Genomic DNA, 12,990 nt, shown 5'->3' on the forward strand with positions numbered 1-12,990 from the left:
AGCATTGTATTCTCAACCAAACTAAGGGAGATAACCTACTCAGCACACGCATGTGACGTCATCTGCAGGATTCGAGAATATACACGTTCCCTGCGTGACCGTTATTGTCAAATGAAAAGCGGAGTATTTTGTCTGATGCGGGATAAATATCAATAGCTGTTATCACTATTTCTTCGAAAATGTATTTTAATGTCATGGGCGTTGAGACCTGGTTCTTTTGCATAGTTTTCATGTTATTGTTTAAATGTGATGGAAACAACACAGCATTTGAGTAATTGTAGTAGGATATTATAACTCACGTATACTGAGCTAACATGTACATTCTTTCTTACTTAATTCTGCTTAAGCCTTGGTGGCAAGAACTTCCCAAGGTGCAATTATTTAAACATGCACATGACCGGCTCGAGTAAAACTCAAACTGAGGTAAATTGACTAGCGGTCTCATTTCACCGGTTACGTGGGGCAACTTTCTAACCGTAACATTGTTGTCGTTCCTCAGGTTTTGCTTTCCTGGGTGATAAGTGAACAAGGCATTCAGAGAATACAGATAGCTCGCCTGATTGAACAGTTTGTAAAATGGCATGATGTTCAGGCCATGTGACACATTCAAATATTGACTTCTACACCAAAACAAAAGTAGAATGATTGACACTGAACAATGCACAAATATTTTCCTCTAATTATATAGTGATCTTGTCATTAAATCAACAAGAAAGACTAAAATTGTTATACTTTCACAACTATGACTGTTTACCCTATGCACAAGGATTGCAGAGCAGCGACTTCATATGTTATGGGGTTGTAAATCATTGTAGATGTAAAAGATATTGTGGGGAGTTAGTGCACTTTACCACAGGAGTCTTTGGTACGCAAATCGCGAACTGCATTTGGCAATCTATGTACTATGGGAAGCAAGGGCAAGCCTGTAAATAGCTGAGTAAAATGTTGAGCTATGAGGTAAAAGACTTCCTTGGTAATTGATATGCAACTCGCTACTGACGAATGGCTGTCTGTGTACTATGGGTTGCCACCACGTCCATATGATTACTTAACCAAACTGGACACTGACCCAACACCGCCACCGACAACATCCGGCCCTCCTCTAACAATACCTCTCCATACTTCGTAAGGCGAACTAAAAATTTATTATACCTATAAACAGTGAAATGGATAAAGTGAGACCATTGAAGAAAAATCACATTGTCGTCGGTTTTACTCCCCATGACTTAGTCACATTAATCCCTTCTAACGGAAAACCAAAATCCCAAGGTATAGAAGAACGAGGTCATACATACATGTATGTTTATACACAATTTAATGTAGCATTATAAGTGTATTCATTTGATTTGTTTGGTGCTTTACGCCGTACTCAAGAATATTTCACTTATACAACGGCGGCCAGCATTATGGTGGGAGGAACCGGGCAGAGCGGGGGGAAAACCACAACCATCCGCAGGTTGCGGATGGACCTTCCCACTTACGGCCGGAGAGGAACCCAGCATGAGCTGGGCTTGAACTCTCGGCGATCGCATTGGTAAGAGGCGCCTAGGTCATTACGCTGCGCTAGCGCGCTAACCAACTCAGCCCTTATAAGTGTAAGTTAATTGCATAATTACATAAGTTTAAATCTACCGCTTATCTAAAATACACATTTCCATGAAGAAACTGAAAGGTGTATGTACACACAATTTAATGAAAGTTTCATACAAAACTTCACTGTTATCATGAAAATGTGATGACAAGTGCTTTATGACGCAGTGTGTAATTATTTTGTTGAAAGGCTTTGCCAAAAGTCAATATGAACAACTACACGTATATTTGTTATGTGATGTTCGACATATCATTTTTGAGTCTCACTGTTGAGGTGGTTATTGAGATTTTACATGCGAATACGGTTCTACGCAAGTTTAAAACATCATTTATCGTGTTCTCTTTCCATTCTATACAAGACGAAGCAGCTTCTGAAGCCCCCACACGGGACATGCCAGAGCATCTGGGACAAGCGTGGAGTCTTTCCACCTATCAGCGATAGCTCAGATCCATCTAGTCGTGGCATTTCATCGATTTCAAAAAAATTGGGGGACCAGAATCTAATCTCTTTGAAGGCTTTATCACACACGAAAAACTAATTAATATACAAAGTCCACACGTGTTTTCTGTTGATATCCCGGCTTCAGGGAACCCACATAATCCTGCTTTCTAGCCCGCCAGTCATGTACTAAGGTCTGTATTTGACACACACCTCATTAAAACTATTGATGCCACCGAAATCTGTTTTTTTTCTCTTTTTCTTTGCAGCAAAACTCTGTAATCCGTCCTTAATGGATTCTTACCATAAAAGAATTTTTGCTCGCTTTTCATATTTTCTTCTTCGGGTTCTAAACTAGAACTCATGTGGCAATGTTGACGTCTAAAATTTATCAAGGGCTTTGTTGCCAACTATCTAATACCGTATGACCAAATATGAAACCTGGAACGGGATAGGTTTACGTTTACTAACCAAACAACAAAAATCAACCAGACTTCAAATGACGCTGTCGTCAAAACTTTTGCTTGATGCAAGATGCCGACAAAGGCAGTGAGGATCGGTATATAGGCACGTGTTCAGCTAAATGATGGGCGTGAGGTCGGTTTTCAACAACTCCCTTTTTCCCTGTGTTTAATACTCATGTAACTCCCTTGCTTCGTCACTGATCTAATGCTGTTTCACTGAGACGCCTATCCGAAGGCAAGTGAGCCGCGCCGCCCGAGCCGTTATACTGATACGGGTCAAACTGTCGTTGAACCATCCCCTTCATGCTGAACGTCAAAAGCGAGGAAGTAACTTCCTCTTTTAAAACCTTGTGACTCGACTCAGGTTTGACCCTGGATCTACCGCCCCCGTAGCGGACGCTCTACCAACTGCGGGGCCGGTCGTTTGCCAAACGGAACAACTCCATCTTACTGCGGGTAAACGCTGCGAGGGCTGGGTAAACGCTGCGAGGGCTGGATAAACGCTGTGAGGGCCGCAAGGGGAGATTTATTCAAGTACAATCTTAAAACCCAAAACCAAAATATATTTTGCTGATAAAAAAAAACTGCGATTAACCAATGGGATTACTAACATACCATAGGCCTTCAGCCGTGTTTATCGTACGTTTTTAGAACAAGCTAGGTTGCATGCACGAGGATCATAAAAACAGCTTTTATTTCAATATAAATATGTGTAAAGTTGATCGTGAACAACGAGAGCGTCGTGAGGTCCAGTAGGTGCTTGCATTTCAATTGCTGGGTCCTACCTTGTATTAAAATCAATTCAATGCTGAACTTAACGAAGGCAAGGAAGTCGCCCCGCACGAGTCATTGTACTGATACAGGTCAACCAGTCGTTGCATTATCCCCTTGATACTGAACGCCAAGCGGCAAGTTACAACTTTCTCTTTTAAGATCTCTTAAATTTCTCTTTTGATCCTAGATCTACCGCTCCCAAAGCGGACGCTCTACCAACTGTGCTATCCGGACCGGTCCGTATGTATAAATAAGAAGAAAGTAACGTAAGAATCACAACATATATGTACGAATACATGGAACGGAATAAGTTATCACCATAAATCAGAGTCTGACTTCAACATCTTTGTTCTAAATCAAAACTAAAGCTTGAACTCTTGCAATAGATGAGTGTTACTCAGTGTTCGTACAGTAGCATATATGGATCAAGCACATTTCGTTTGTTCAGGCATCTGTGCTGTATAATTCTCCGTTACCTTCATCAGTATTAATTGGTGGATAAAAAATCAATCAGTCAATCGATGAAGAAATGACTTAATATAATAATAACAATTATAATTTTATAACTTCTCTCAGCCTTTTACTTTTCGAACAATTCCCATTCAGTCCAAACTTTGCTCACTTATCACCATCATCCCAAGTAAACAACCCTCCTACAGCTGTCCTCTGCTTCAATGCGTAGTCTGGTTCGCTGACGTATTCTGCGTACCTTGAATGTGAAGCGATTAGCGCCATCTGACGTCATGAAAGGATTCAACCAACTTCAGATCGTTGCTCTGGTGGTAATTTCCCACTGAACCCGCGGAACAGAAGTATTCACATGATACGATCATGACGGCACCGTGCCGCCGTACATAGCTTGACATGAATAATCATGGAATTCTAATCCCCTCCCTCTGTCAGGCCTGATCCCCGAGGGTGAAGTCTCGCCGAGTCCGGTTAGACTCCCGCGTCTAGAGACAGGCATAAGTCATCACTTATTCCAACCAAGTGCTCTGGAAAATGACGATAAATACAGAATGGCAGTTACGGTCATGGGCAGACTAGGAGAAATAGTCGATTTACGACTCCTAACGAGTCTGGGCTGAACCTGACCCTAACTCCACAGGTCCACAGGGGCCAGCTGTAAAGCTTTGTCTGGTCTTCGTCCATGTATGTATGATGATATCTGAACTCATGGTCAAATAAGTTTTAGTTCATACCCACCCAATCAACACAGACTTAGAACTGCTGTGGTAAAACACTGTCATTTGTGCTAACCCGCCTGGGCCTCCATGGCTTCCGTGGTAGAGCGCGAGCGCGGCGCAATGATCCAGGCGCCCCTGTGAGTTTGCCCGGTTTCCTCTTACCATAATGCTGGCTGCCGTCGTATAAGTGAAATATACGGCGTAACGTACTAATCAAATAAATAAATAAAAAGCACGTCATACAGCAAGTTTAGACATTCAAATTCTCTAAGTAATTATCGACATGTATTCATACCAGTGCTCAAAAGTATCTAACAGTGGAAAAAGACGACTGTTGCATTGCTTATGTGGTACATTAAATCAGCCTCTCTCTTATTCAAAGCACATAGCTAAAACGTTGATTCCAGTCATATAAAACGAATGCCTCAAAATTCCCCAACCCCACTCCACTGGTCGGTTGGCCTGTCAAGCCCAGAGGTTCAAGCCTTGAATATTCTCCTTTGCGTAATGCTCAGTAGGTCGGCGTGGTGGGCGCATGCTGTGAGTCAGTAAATCACCGTGATTGGTGTCTCCAGCATGACGTTTCAGTGCGGCTGCGTTTTAAATATGCGAGTGTTGGGACACTCCTGTCATGCAGGGATACCACCGTCACATATCCGAAGTACTGATGGCGGACAAAATGGAATTCGACGCAGGGGTTAAAAACCCTTTCGATAACCCTTTTTTGTGCATTAAATTTGGTATGTGACCAGCCGCCGAGCAATAGCAGCTTACATATGGCCCGAGTTCTGCTGGCAACGACCTGACTGAAATACTACAAATGTAACATTAATCATGAATTCATTTAATGAGGGATATGCAATATTTCGTGAGGAGTTTCGTGATGAATATCAATAGGGGTATCATGTTTTCACCGCTAATAACTACCTTGCTATTGGATCACTTTCCTACATAGTTAATAATCTGAAAGATTAACTAACGATACTGTTCATCACTTTCCCTAATTAGTTTAGACGACTAATGTACGGAATATATGAATAATCTTCCACTGATAATGGTATAAATGCGTAAATGTCCAAATTGCATATCGGTATGCATTAAACAACAGCTACCATGCCTTAGCGAACCTTGTTCACGGTGTAATTGATGTATAATGTTTTGTCCCTCGGGACATTTGTCCCCTTGCGCCGTCGATAATGTTAAATTAATCACATTAAATACCTGTTTCTCTTTGAGCTGAATTAATTATGATTACGATGTTGTGTTTCGATCCTACTGGGAATCTCCATGAATTGAAAGTATAATATTTCATAATGCAAAAAGAACCGATATCTAAAAAGAAATGAGAATAAATCTTAGCTTTCATGAACATGGAATATCTGTCTATAATACTAGCAGTTCATATTTAAAAGCACTGTGAGATCTTATTGATACATTCCGATCGTTTCATTTGCCATCCTATGCATCCATCTTCCTCGGATATGATGACGATAATTCACAAATCATACACCCAAATTCGTCGGCCCATCCACGGACATACAGGCGCCATATTGATCGCATCTAGAGCTCATGCTGACCGGGCGGTCTATTCAGTATCGCCCACAGCCTTTGCCTTCAAGCTAGCTTTAAAAATGCAATATATTTTCGGTTGACAGGCCTGGTAACGAGAAAATGTTCTGTCAATGGTTTCTTATTTGCCTAATTTTTAATGACTTCAAGGAAGTAAAAAAACGAGCTACTCAAACGTATGGTTTCCGATTTATGTCTTTCCGTTTCACGAAAAGTATGTCAATAGTGCGACAGAAAACTGAAAAATGGTCTGACGTAATCGGCCATATTGGTTGGGGACTGGTACACGAATGTCTGGACGGATAGATTCCTGTCAGTTTACCTCAATTAGAGTTTTATTCTAACCCTTCGTGTAAAATGCTCCGTTGCACCATGGCTTAAGCAGACTCGGGTAAGAAATACTGTTGTGATGATCATTGCAGTTTATCAGAATTTATATGTCTAGAGACACAATATGTCGTTTACATCATTTCGTTAAATAAGTACTGATATGAAAACAATAAAGTCAGAAGAAAAAAATCACCCTTTACTGAGATCCCGCCTCTTACAGAAGCCTGTTTTCGTTCTGAAAGTTCTCATAAATACACACATTTAGAACAATCACAGTGTGGCAAGATAACAGATATGGAAGAATTTATTTTACTTTCGGGTACACGATAAATTAACGAAATGCGTACATGCATTCAAACCATGACTAACAACGTACGGGTACTTCACAGGCAAAACACAATTTGCAAATTTAAAAAACTTCGTTTACCTGTAGCATGCACATTATGTCATAGAAACATTCATACAAAACATACCAAAGAAAGCTTCACCAATCACTGGGTTTTCCTGGCTTAGGAAAGTAGGTTGAAATGGCAGATTCACATCGCAAAGTTTCGGGCGTGTTACGACCCAAACTGTCTGTATTATAAAGAGATGGCTTGTTCGAAATACACGACAGTTTGGCCGCACAAAAAAGTAACCAAAACCTGCAGATTTTATTTTACAACAATTTATTAGCTTTAACAAGAACAGATAACAAGACTTTTGCAAATGCTAAAGTACTTAAGTTTAACAAGAAAGGATAGCAGTATCTATACAAATACTAAAGTACTTACATGTACAACGGTGTCAAGTCCAAACGGACGCATATATTCCACAATGCTGAAAATGCACAGAGGCAAGATTCAAAAGAGGAAAAATCCACAGTATAACTGAGTGTATGACAAAATATACACAAAATTCCGCAGACAGGATCCTTGTACTAATAAGCACTGTGTACACAAGAGCACAAATTAAATATACAAGTTCAGACTGAACAAGTGCTCGGTGGAGGATATAACAAAGCCAGAGGCTATAAAGATACAAAAATTCAGCACTAAAGGCCTACTAAGGTAGCACACAGCGAAAGCATCCAAAACTCTCAATAATTTTCTTTTCTCCCCTTTATGACCTGCTTTCATAGCTCTTATATAGACTGGTGGAATTTTCTAGAATAAGAAAATTCTTGAACACTTGTTGTAAACAAACAGGCCCCGAACTGAGGGTATTCTGGAACATTCTAAGGCAGAGGCAGACAGCAGGCCCTGAACTCGCGTGGTACATTGCCATATCACTACATGTAGCTTGCACTTTTCTCTACAACACATCAAAAAAATCAAACTAGTATGACCACCATTCTGTTACCTTGGTAACCTCCACGGGAGTAGGAAGTAACACAGGTAAAAAAGATTTCAGTTCTACCCAAAACTCTTCAGTTTAGAGACAAATCTTGGGCCCAATTGCCTGAACTGCGCATGTGAAACCTGAAACTGTCTTCTTAGCATTTATGTTTGGACACTTCACGTGTTTGCCTTTGTTTTCGTAGTAACATATTTTGATGTTTTCAAATCTATCCAGTAACACTGTTACTAGTGGCACTGTGTGTATGTGTGTACAAATGTATGTATGCTTGGGGTTTAACGTCGTATTTAACAATTTATCAGTCATATGACTTGTCACTAGGTGTGTGTATGAATACTGTGTCGTCTCGTGTCAGGTCGCCACTTATCTTTTTGAACAAGTGATAGTTCGAATGACGCGTTTCTGCAGGTGTGTGAGTTCAAGGCAAAGAGATGGCCCAAAGTAGAGCCTTTTGGAACTCCACACTGGACCAATTCAATCGATGATAAAGTGTCTGAAAATGCTACACACTCATTGATGTCATATACTGAATTCCAAAAGAAACGCGAACTTCTCCAATGTCAAATCGGAAGTACATTGTGAGGAATCAAAAGTGTGTACATATGTAGTGGATGTTCCAGAGAATGTTTTTGCAATTTTAAAGATGATTATCTTCCGCAAACTCAGCAACCGTGTCAGGTGGCACCAAATTCTACTGATTTTAATTTTCATATTCCTAGTGAAGTGTTTGCTAGTTGAGTTGAATGCGCTTTCTTTTCACGAGATTCTCTGTCTGAGAATTCTTCTTAAGGAACATAAATCGCAAAACTGTTGCATTTTCATTATGAAGCAACAGCGACCATACCACCTTCTGAGTGCTGATGAACGTCAAAGAGCCAGCGGCAACATTCAGGCAGGTTGGAACGTCTCACGTGTCGCCATGCATTATGGTACTGATCAATCCACCAAATACAGACTGCTTGACCCCTACCAGCAGGCAAACATCGTTAATGCCCGTGCTCGAAGCGGACGACTTCTTTGGACATCAAGACCGCTACATTGTCAAATCCCATCGTCGGAATCGGTTCCTACAAGCAGCCACTACAGCTCCAAACTACAGTTGGAACAACGAACCGACCCATCAGCACTAATACTGTACGTTGCCGATTCACCGACGCGGGTTTGCTTTGCCGTCGACCTTATGTTGGTTCACGTTTGACTCCAGGTCACAGACGCGCTCGACTAACTGGGCCGCAGGTCATCGGAAATGGCACAATGGGCAATGGCAGAATGTAGTATTTTCGGATGAAAGTCGATTTTGCATCGAAGGCAATGGACGACCGAGTGAGGGTTTGGCGCCGTAGATATGAAAGGTTCAGTGATCCATGTATATTAGAGAGTGATACCACATCGATGAAGTCTTGAGGTCCGTAGTGACTCCATTTTTTCCTTGAAGACGCAATCCTGTTATACAGAAAGATAATGCAAGAGTACATGCCGATTGACACAGACATTTTTACTGAACAACGGCATCCAGACGATGGATTGGCCAGCTTTAAGCCCGGATTTAAATCCTATCGAGCACCTCTGGGATGAAATTGATCGCTGCATTTGGTAACTATTAACTCCCGCAGCCAGTTACCTCACAACAACTGCAACAAAGCGTCGTTAACACTAACAATAACATTCCTCGAAGGTTCATCCGAAATCTCTTCAACAGCATGAGTAGATATGCTGCTGTTGTTGACGCTAATGGGGGTCACACTCGTTACTGACGTTAATCTTTATTCCATCAGAAAAACAATTCCCAGAAGGCGTGGCTGTTGAGCCAAATCAAATGGGTTATCTCATTTTCGATCAGCAAGAAATGAGATTTTAATTGAGTTAGTGTCTTGTTGTGTACGAGAAATATGTTTTAATAAAGTCAACCGGCTTTTTCTCATTTGCAGTTTGTACTATTTCTCCCATTCGCGTTTCTTTTGGAATTCAGTATATAAGTAACTTCTAAGCCAAGAGCCACTTCTACTTCTAAATTCACAATATGCAGGTTTTTTTTTCAAAATAATGGCTAGGAAATGTAACTATACTGTATCTTTTGTTCTCCTTAGCGGATGCTGATTTGTCATATAATGAACAAGCAGCTAGAGATGTCGAGTGATTTGCTCTGAAACCATTTTGACTTTTATAAATCATATCATTAGTTTCAAAATAGCTGCACTGCATTTGAAGTTATTTTTCAAATATTTTATTAAAGCAAGGAAGTACAGATATAGTTCGGTAGTGTTTCAGTAAATAGCCTTTTCTGCTTGTATAAATGCGACACTTTTGCAATTTTCATGCAATCAGGTACTCTGCCTGATGCATAAAGTAAGTTGATAATATGCAATAAAAGGGTAGAAATGTGACCAGAGAACAATTTGACGACTGACACTCGAATTCCATCAATACCCACAGAGGCAGGTTAACACAAGTAACATCTCTTCGAGTGACATGAGGGAAGGTAAAACTAATGGCAAATTGTTCGCTTACGTCCAAACTACAGGTTACAGAATTAAAGTATTCATTAAACTATTGTATCAGTATCGGTTGAATCAGTAGCATGTATATTAAAGGCCAGCAGTAGTTCTGGAGACTTCTTGCGATTTTTTAATTAACTTAAAACTTTTCAGGTACCTTTAATATCGTTTTTTACCGTATTAAATTTGTTCGCAAAATAACGTTTTCTTGCTAAGCTAATAGTTTTGCTTAACTTGTTCTTGTAGGATCTGTACCTTTTTTCAGACGCTTCATCTCTATATTTAAGTATCAGTCGGCATATTCTTTTTTTTTAATATAGAAGTCAGAACGCCGCCTGATACCCACGGTTTTATGATCTTATTTTCTGTAACTAGAAACGAATAACGGGAAAACACTTGTTATAGACTGAGAAGAACACCTGTTACTGATTGACAGTGCACTCTAGTTGGCTTAGTAATTTGAGGGAGGAAGCATTTTGATTTCATTATTTCAAGAAACTCTTTTGATCGAGCATGATATTCAGTTCTGAAAAGGTCAATATTAAAATCTTCCATGATAACGGTTTGTTTTTTTTTCTTTTTGACAATTTTTTTTGCAACATATAATAGTTACAATCATTGACATCTTTACTAAGTCAGCTATATACAACTTGTGTAAGATATATATTTAGCTTCTATAAACAGCCAATCACAACAACCAGAGTGGATGAGAAAATTTAGGTCTTCCATTACTATACACGATGTAAAATAGAGAGCGATGCCTCCACCATTACGCCGGGTACATTGCAATGAAAAAATTGTAACCTGGAATTCTAAATAGTTCTTCAGTTGTTTAGTTAAGCTAGCATTCCGAAAATCCACGAGGAGATAAGAGATACTACGAATAAAGGCAATTGTTTCTGTAAAATGCCTGTTTAAGCTACTGGCATTCAAATGAAAAAAAAAAACGATAGATGGGCTATCGTGAACATTTTGTAGCCGAGGTTCAGAAATAAAAGACGACTGAGAAAGGTCAATCGATTCAAGCGAATTAGCTTCATTCCAGTGCTCTGTCTGAAAGTCATTATCGTCAGATGGAGCTGATATATGTTAAATGGCATTTACATTAATTGCATTAAAGTGCATGCTATCTAATATTTCAAGATCATGCTAACTTGACTGATTGGAGGAAGAAGTATTAGCTGATGGCATAGGGTTTTCATTGGAGAATTGCAAGGCTGATTACAGACTCGAGAATGAATAGTATCAGTATCAGTATATATTATCCATTAATATCAGTCTTTTTGAAAACAGGTTACAGGTGCATATTGTTTTCATGTAGTTAATGCTCCTTACCTTATAAATAAATCAAATAAACACTGAAAAAAAGAAAGAAAAAAAAATAAAAAGAAAGTTATCATGATTCGCTCCTTCATACATGTAGAAGGTGGATGATGGCCGGTTGGTAATGAGATATCAAAACTAGTCATAAGATGCGAATTTAAACGGGACTTGAGAAAGATGAAGTGTCTGTCAGATGGAGGAATGACGTTAGTCGTCTGGAAAATAGGATTTCTTTTTTGCACGATGAACAGCTAGAAAGCGAGTCGGTAACCAACAAAGTCAAAAAGCCTCCTCCTTAAAACAAATATTAATTAGTGTAGGCCACACTGTATAATATAGCAATTATGCTACACTAGTATCATGGTAAGTACACTTATGGCCTGGAAGTTGACAAATAGCTATCTTCTAGATAAGATACACCCGATCGTTCAACTATACACACCGCATTATTTCACATAACAGCTCTATCCATCAGATACAGACGAACGTCCTTGGAGAACACAAATTTGGTTCAGCTCCTTACTCGACGTGATTGTAATTATTCGATTAGTATGAGTTTTCACACATATTTTTACTATCACGTGACCAAGCCGATACCACTCGAGATCTTTCAACAGCAGATTTTAACAGGGACTGTTTCTGTCTAGTAAATTCCTCGTGTATTACTATATCAGGTTCCTTCAACACCCTCCGGTGTTTTATTACCTCCTCTTACTTCTAGATACGAATTTTACAATTAGATTGCGAGTCTGGGAGCATCGGGCCGAGTGAATAGGCTATATTTATACCACTTGTTTTGGTAGTCATGCTCCATTTATTGTTTAGAATTTCTACTACTTTCTCAGAACAGTCCACTGCACCCTTTTGTCCTGTTGCCACCCTGAACACCACAATATTCTAACGCTGTCTCTTCGTGCGTATTGTTCAATATCATTATTATGTTAATATACATCGTCAAGTACTTTTTTTACGCGGTTTAGTTCTTCACAACCTTTTGTTCGAGGTGAAATATTCTATTTTCATGCTAATCAAGTTTCTCTGTAACTGTTTGTATGATACGGCCCTCACACACCTCAAGTTCTTTTCTCAGTATTTCAGCTGTTACAAGATTATTTATTTTGTCTTCAATGACCTATGGTTGCTTTCCGACTGGCACGGTAGTTTTCACCTTTTTCACGGTAGGTTTACCCTGTGCAGGAGAATCGTCATTAGAACTTGAGGAGCTAATAACTCGACGTCTAGCTTGATATCAGGTGTTAGTTTTAGATTTGTTCAGTTCCATTCCCAGTGGAATAATTAATGCCTGGCAAATCAGCAACTTGTGCTTGTTGTAGAGACATACTTATATATACCATGCATGTGTACCCAAGATCCTTCTCACGAGTACGCGTAAGTTACCCTTCTTCATCAGGCATACTAATGTACCAACTCAAAATGGTGTAAACCCAGTTGACACATGTTTGCTTTTGTCTTACATATAG

The sequence above is a fragment of the Liolophura sinensis genome, chromosome 10 (assembly GCF_032854445.1).
Source record: "Liolophura sinensis isolate JHLJ2023 chromosome 10, CUHK_Ljap_v2, whole genome shotgun sequence".
Taxonomy (NCBI): Eukaryota; Metazoa; Mollusca; class Polyplacophora; order Chitonida; family Chitonidae; genus Liolophura; species Liolophura sinensis.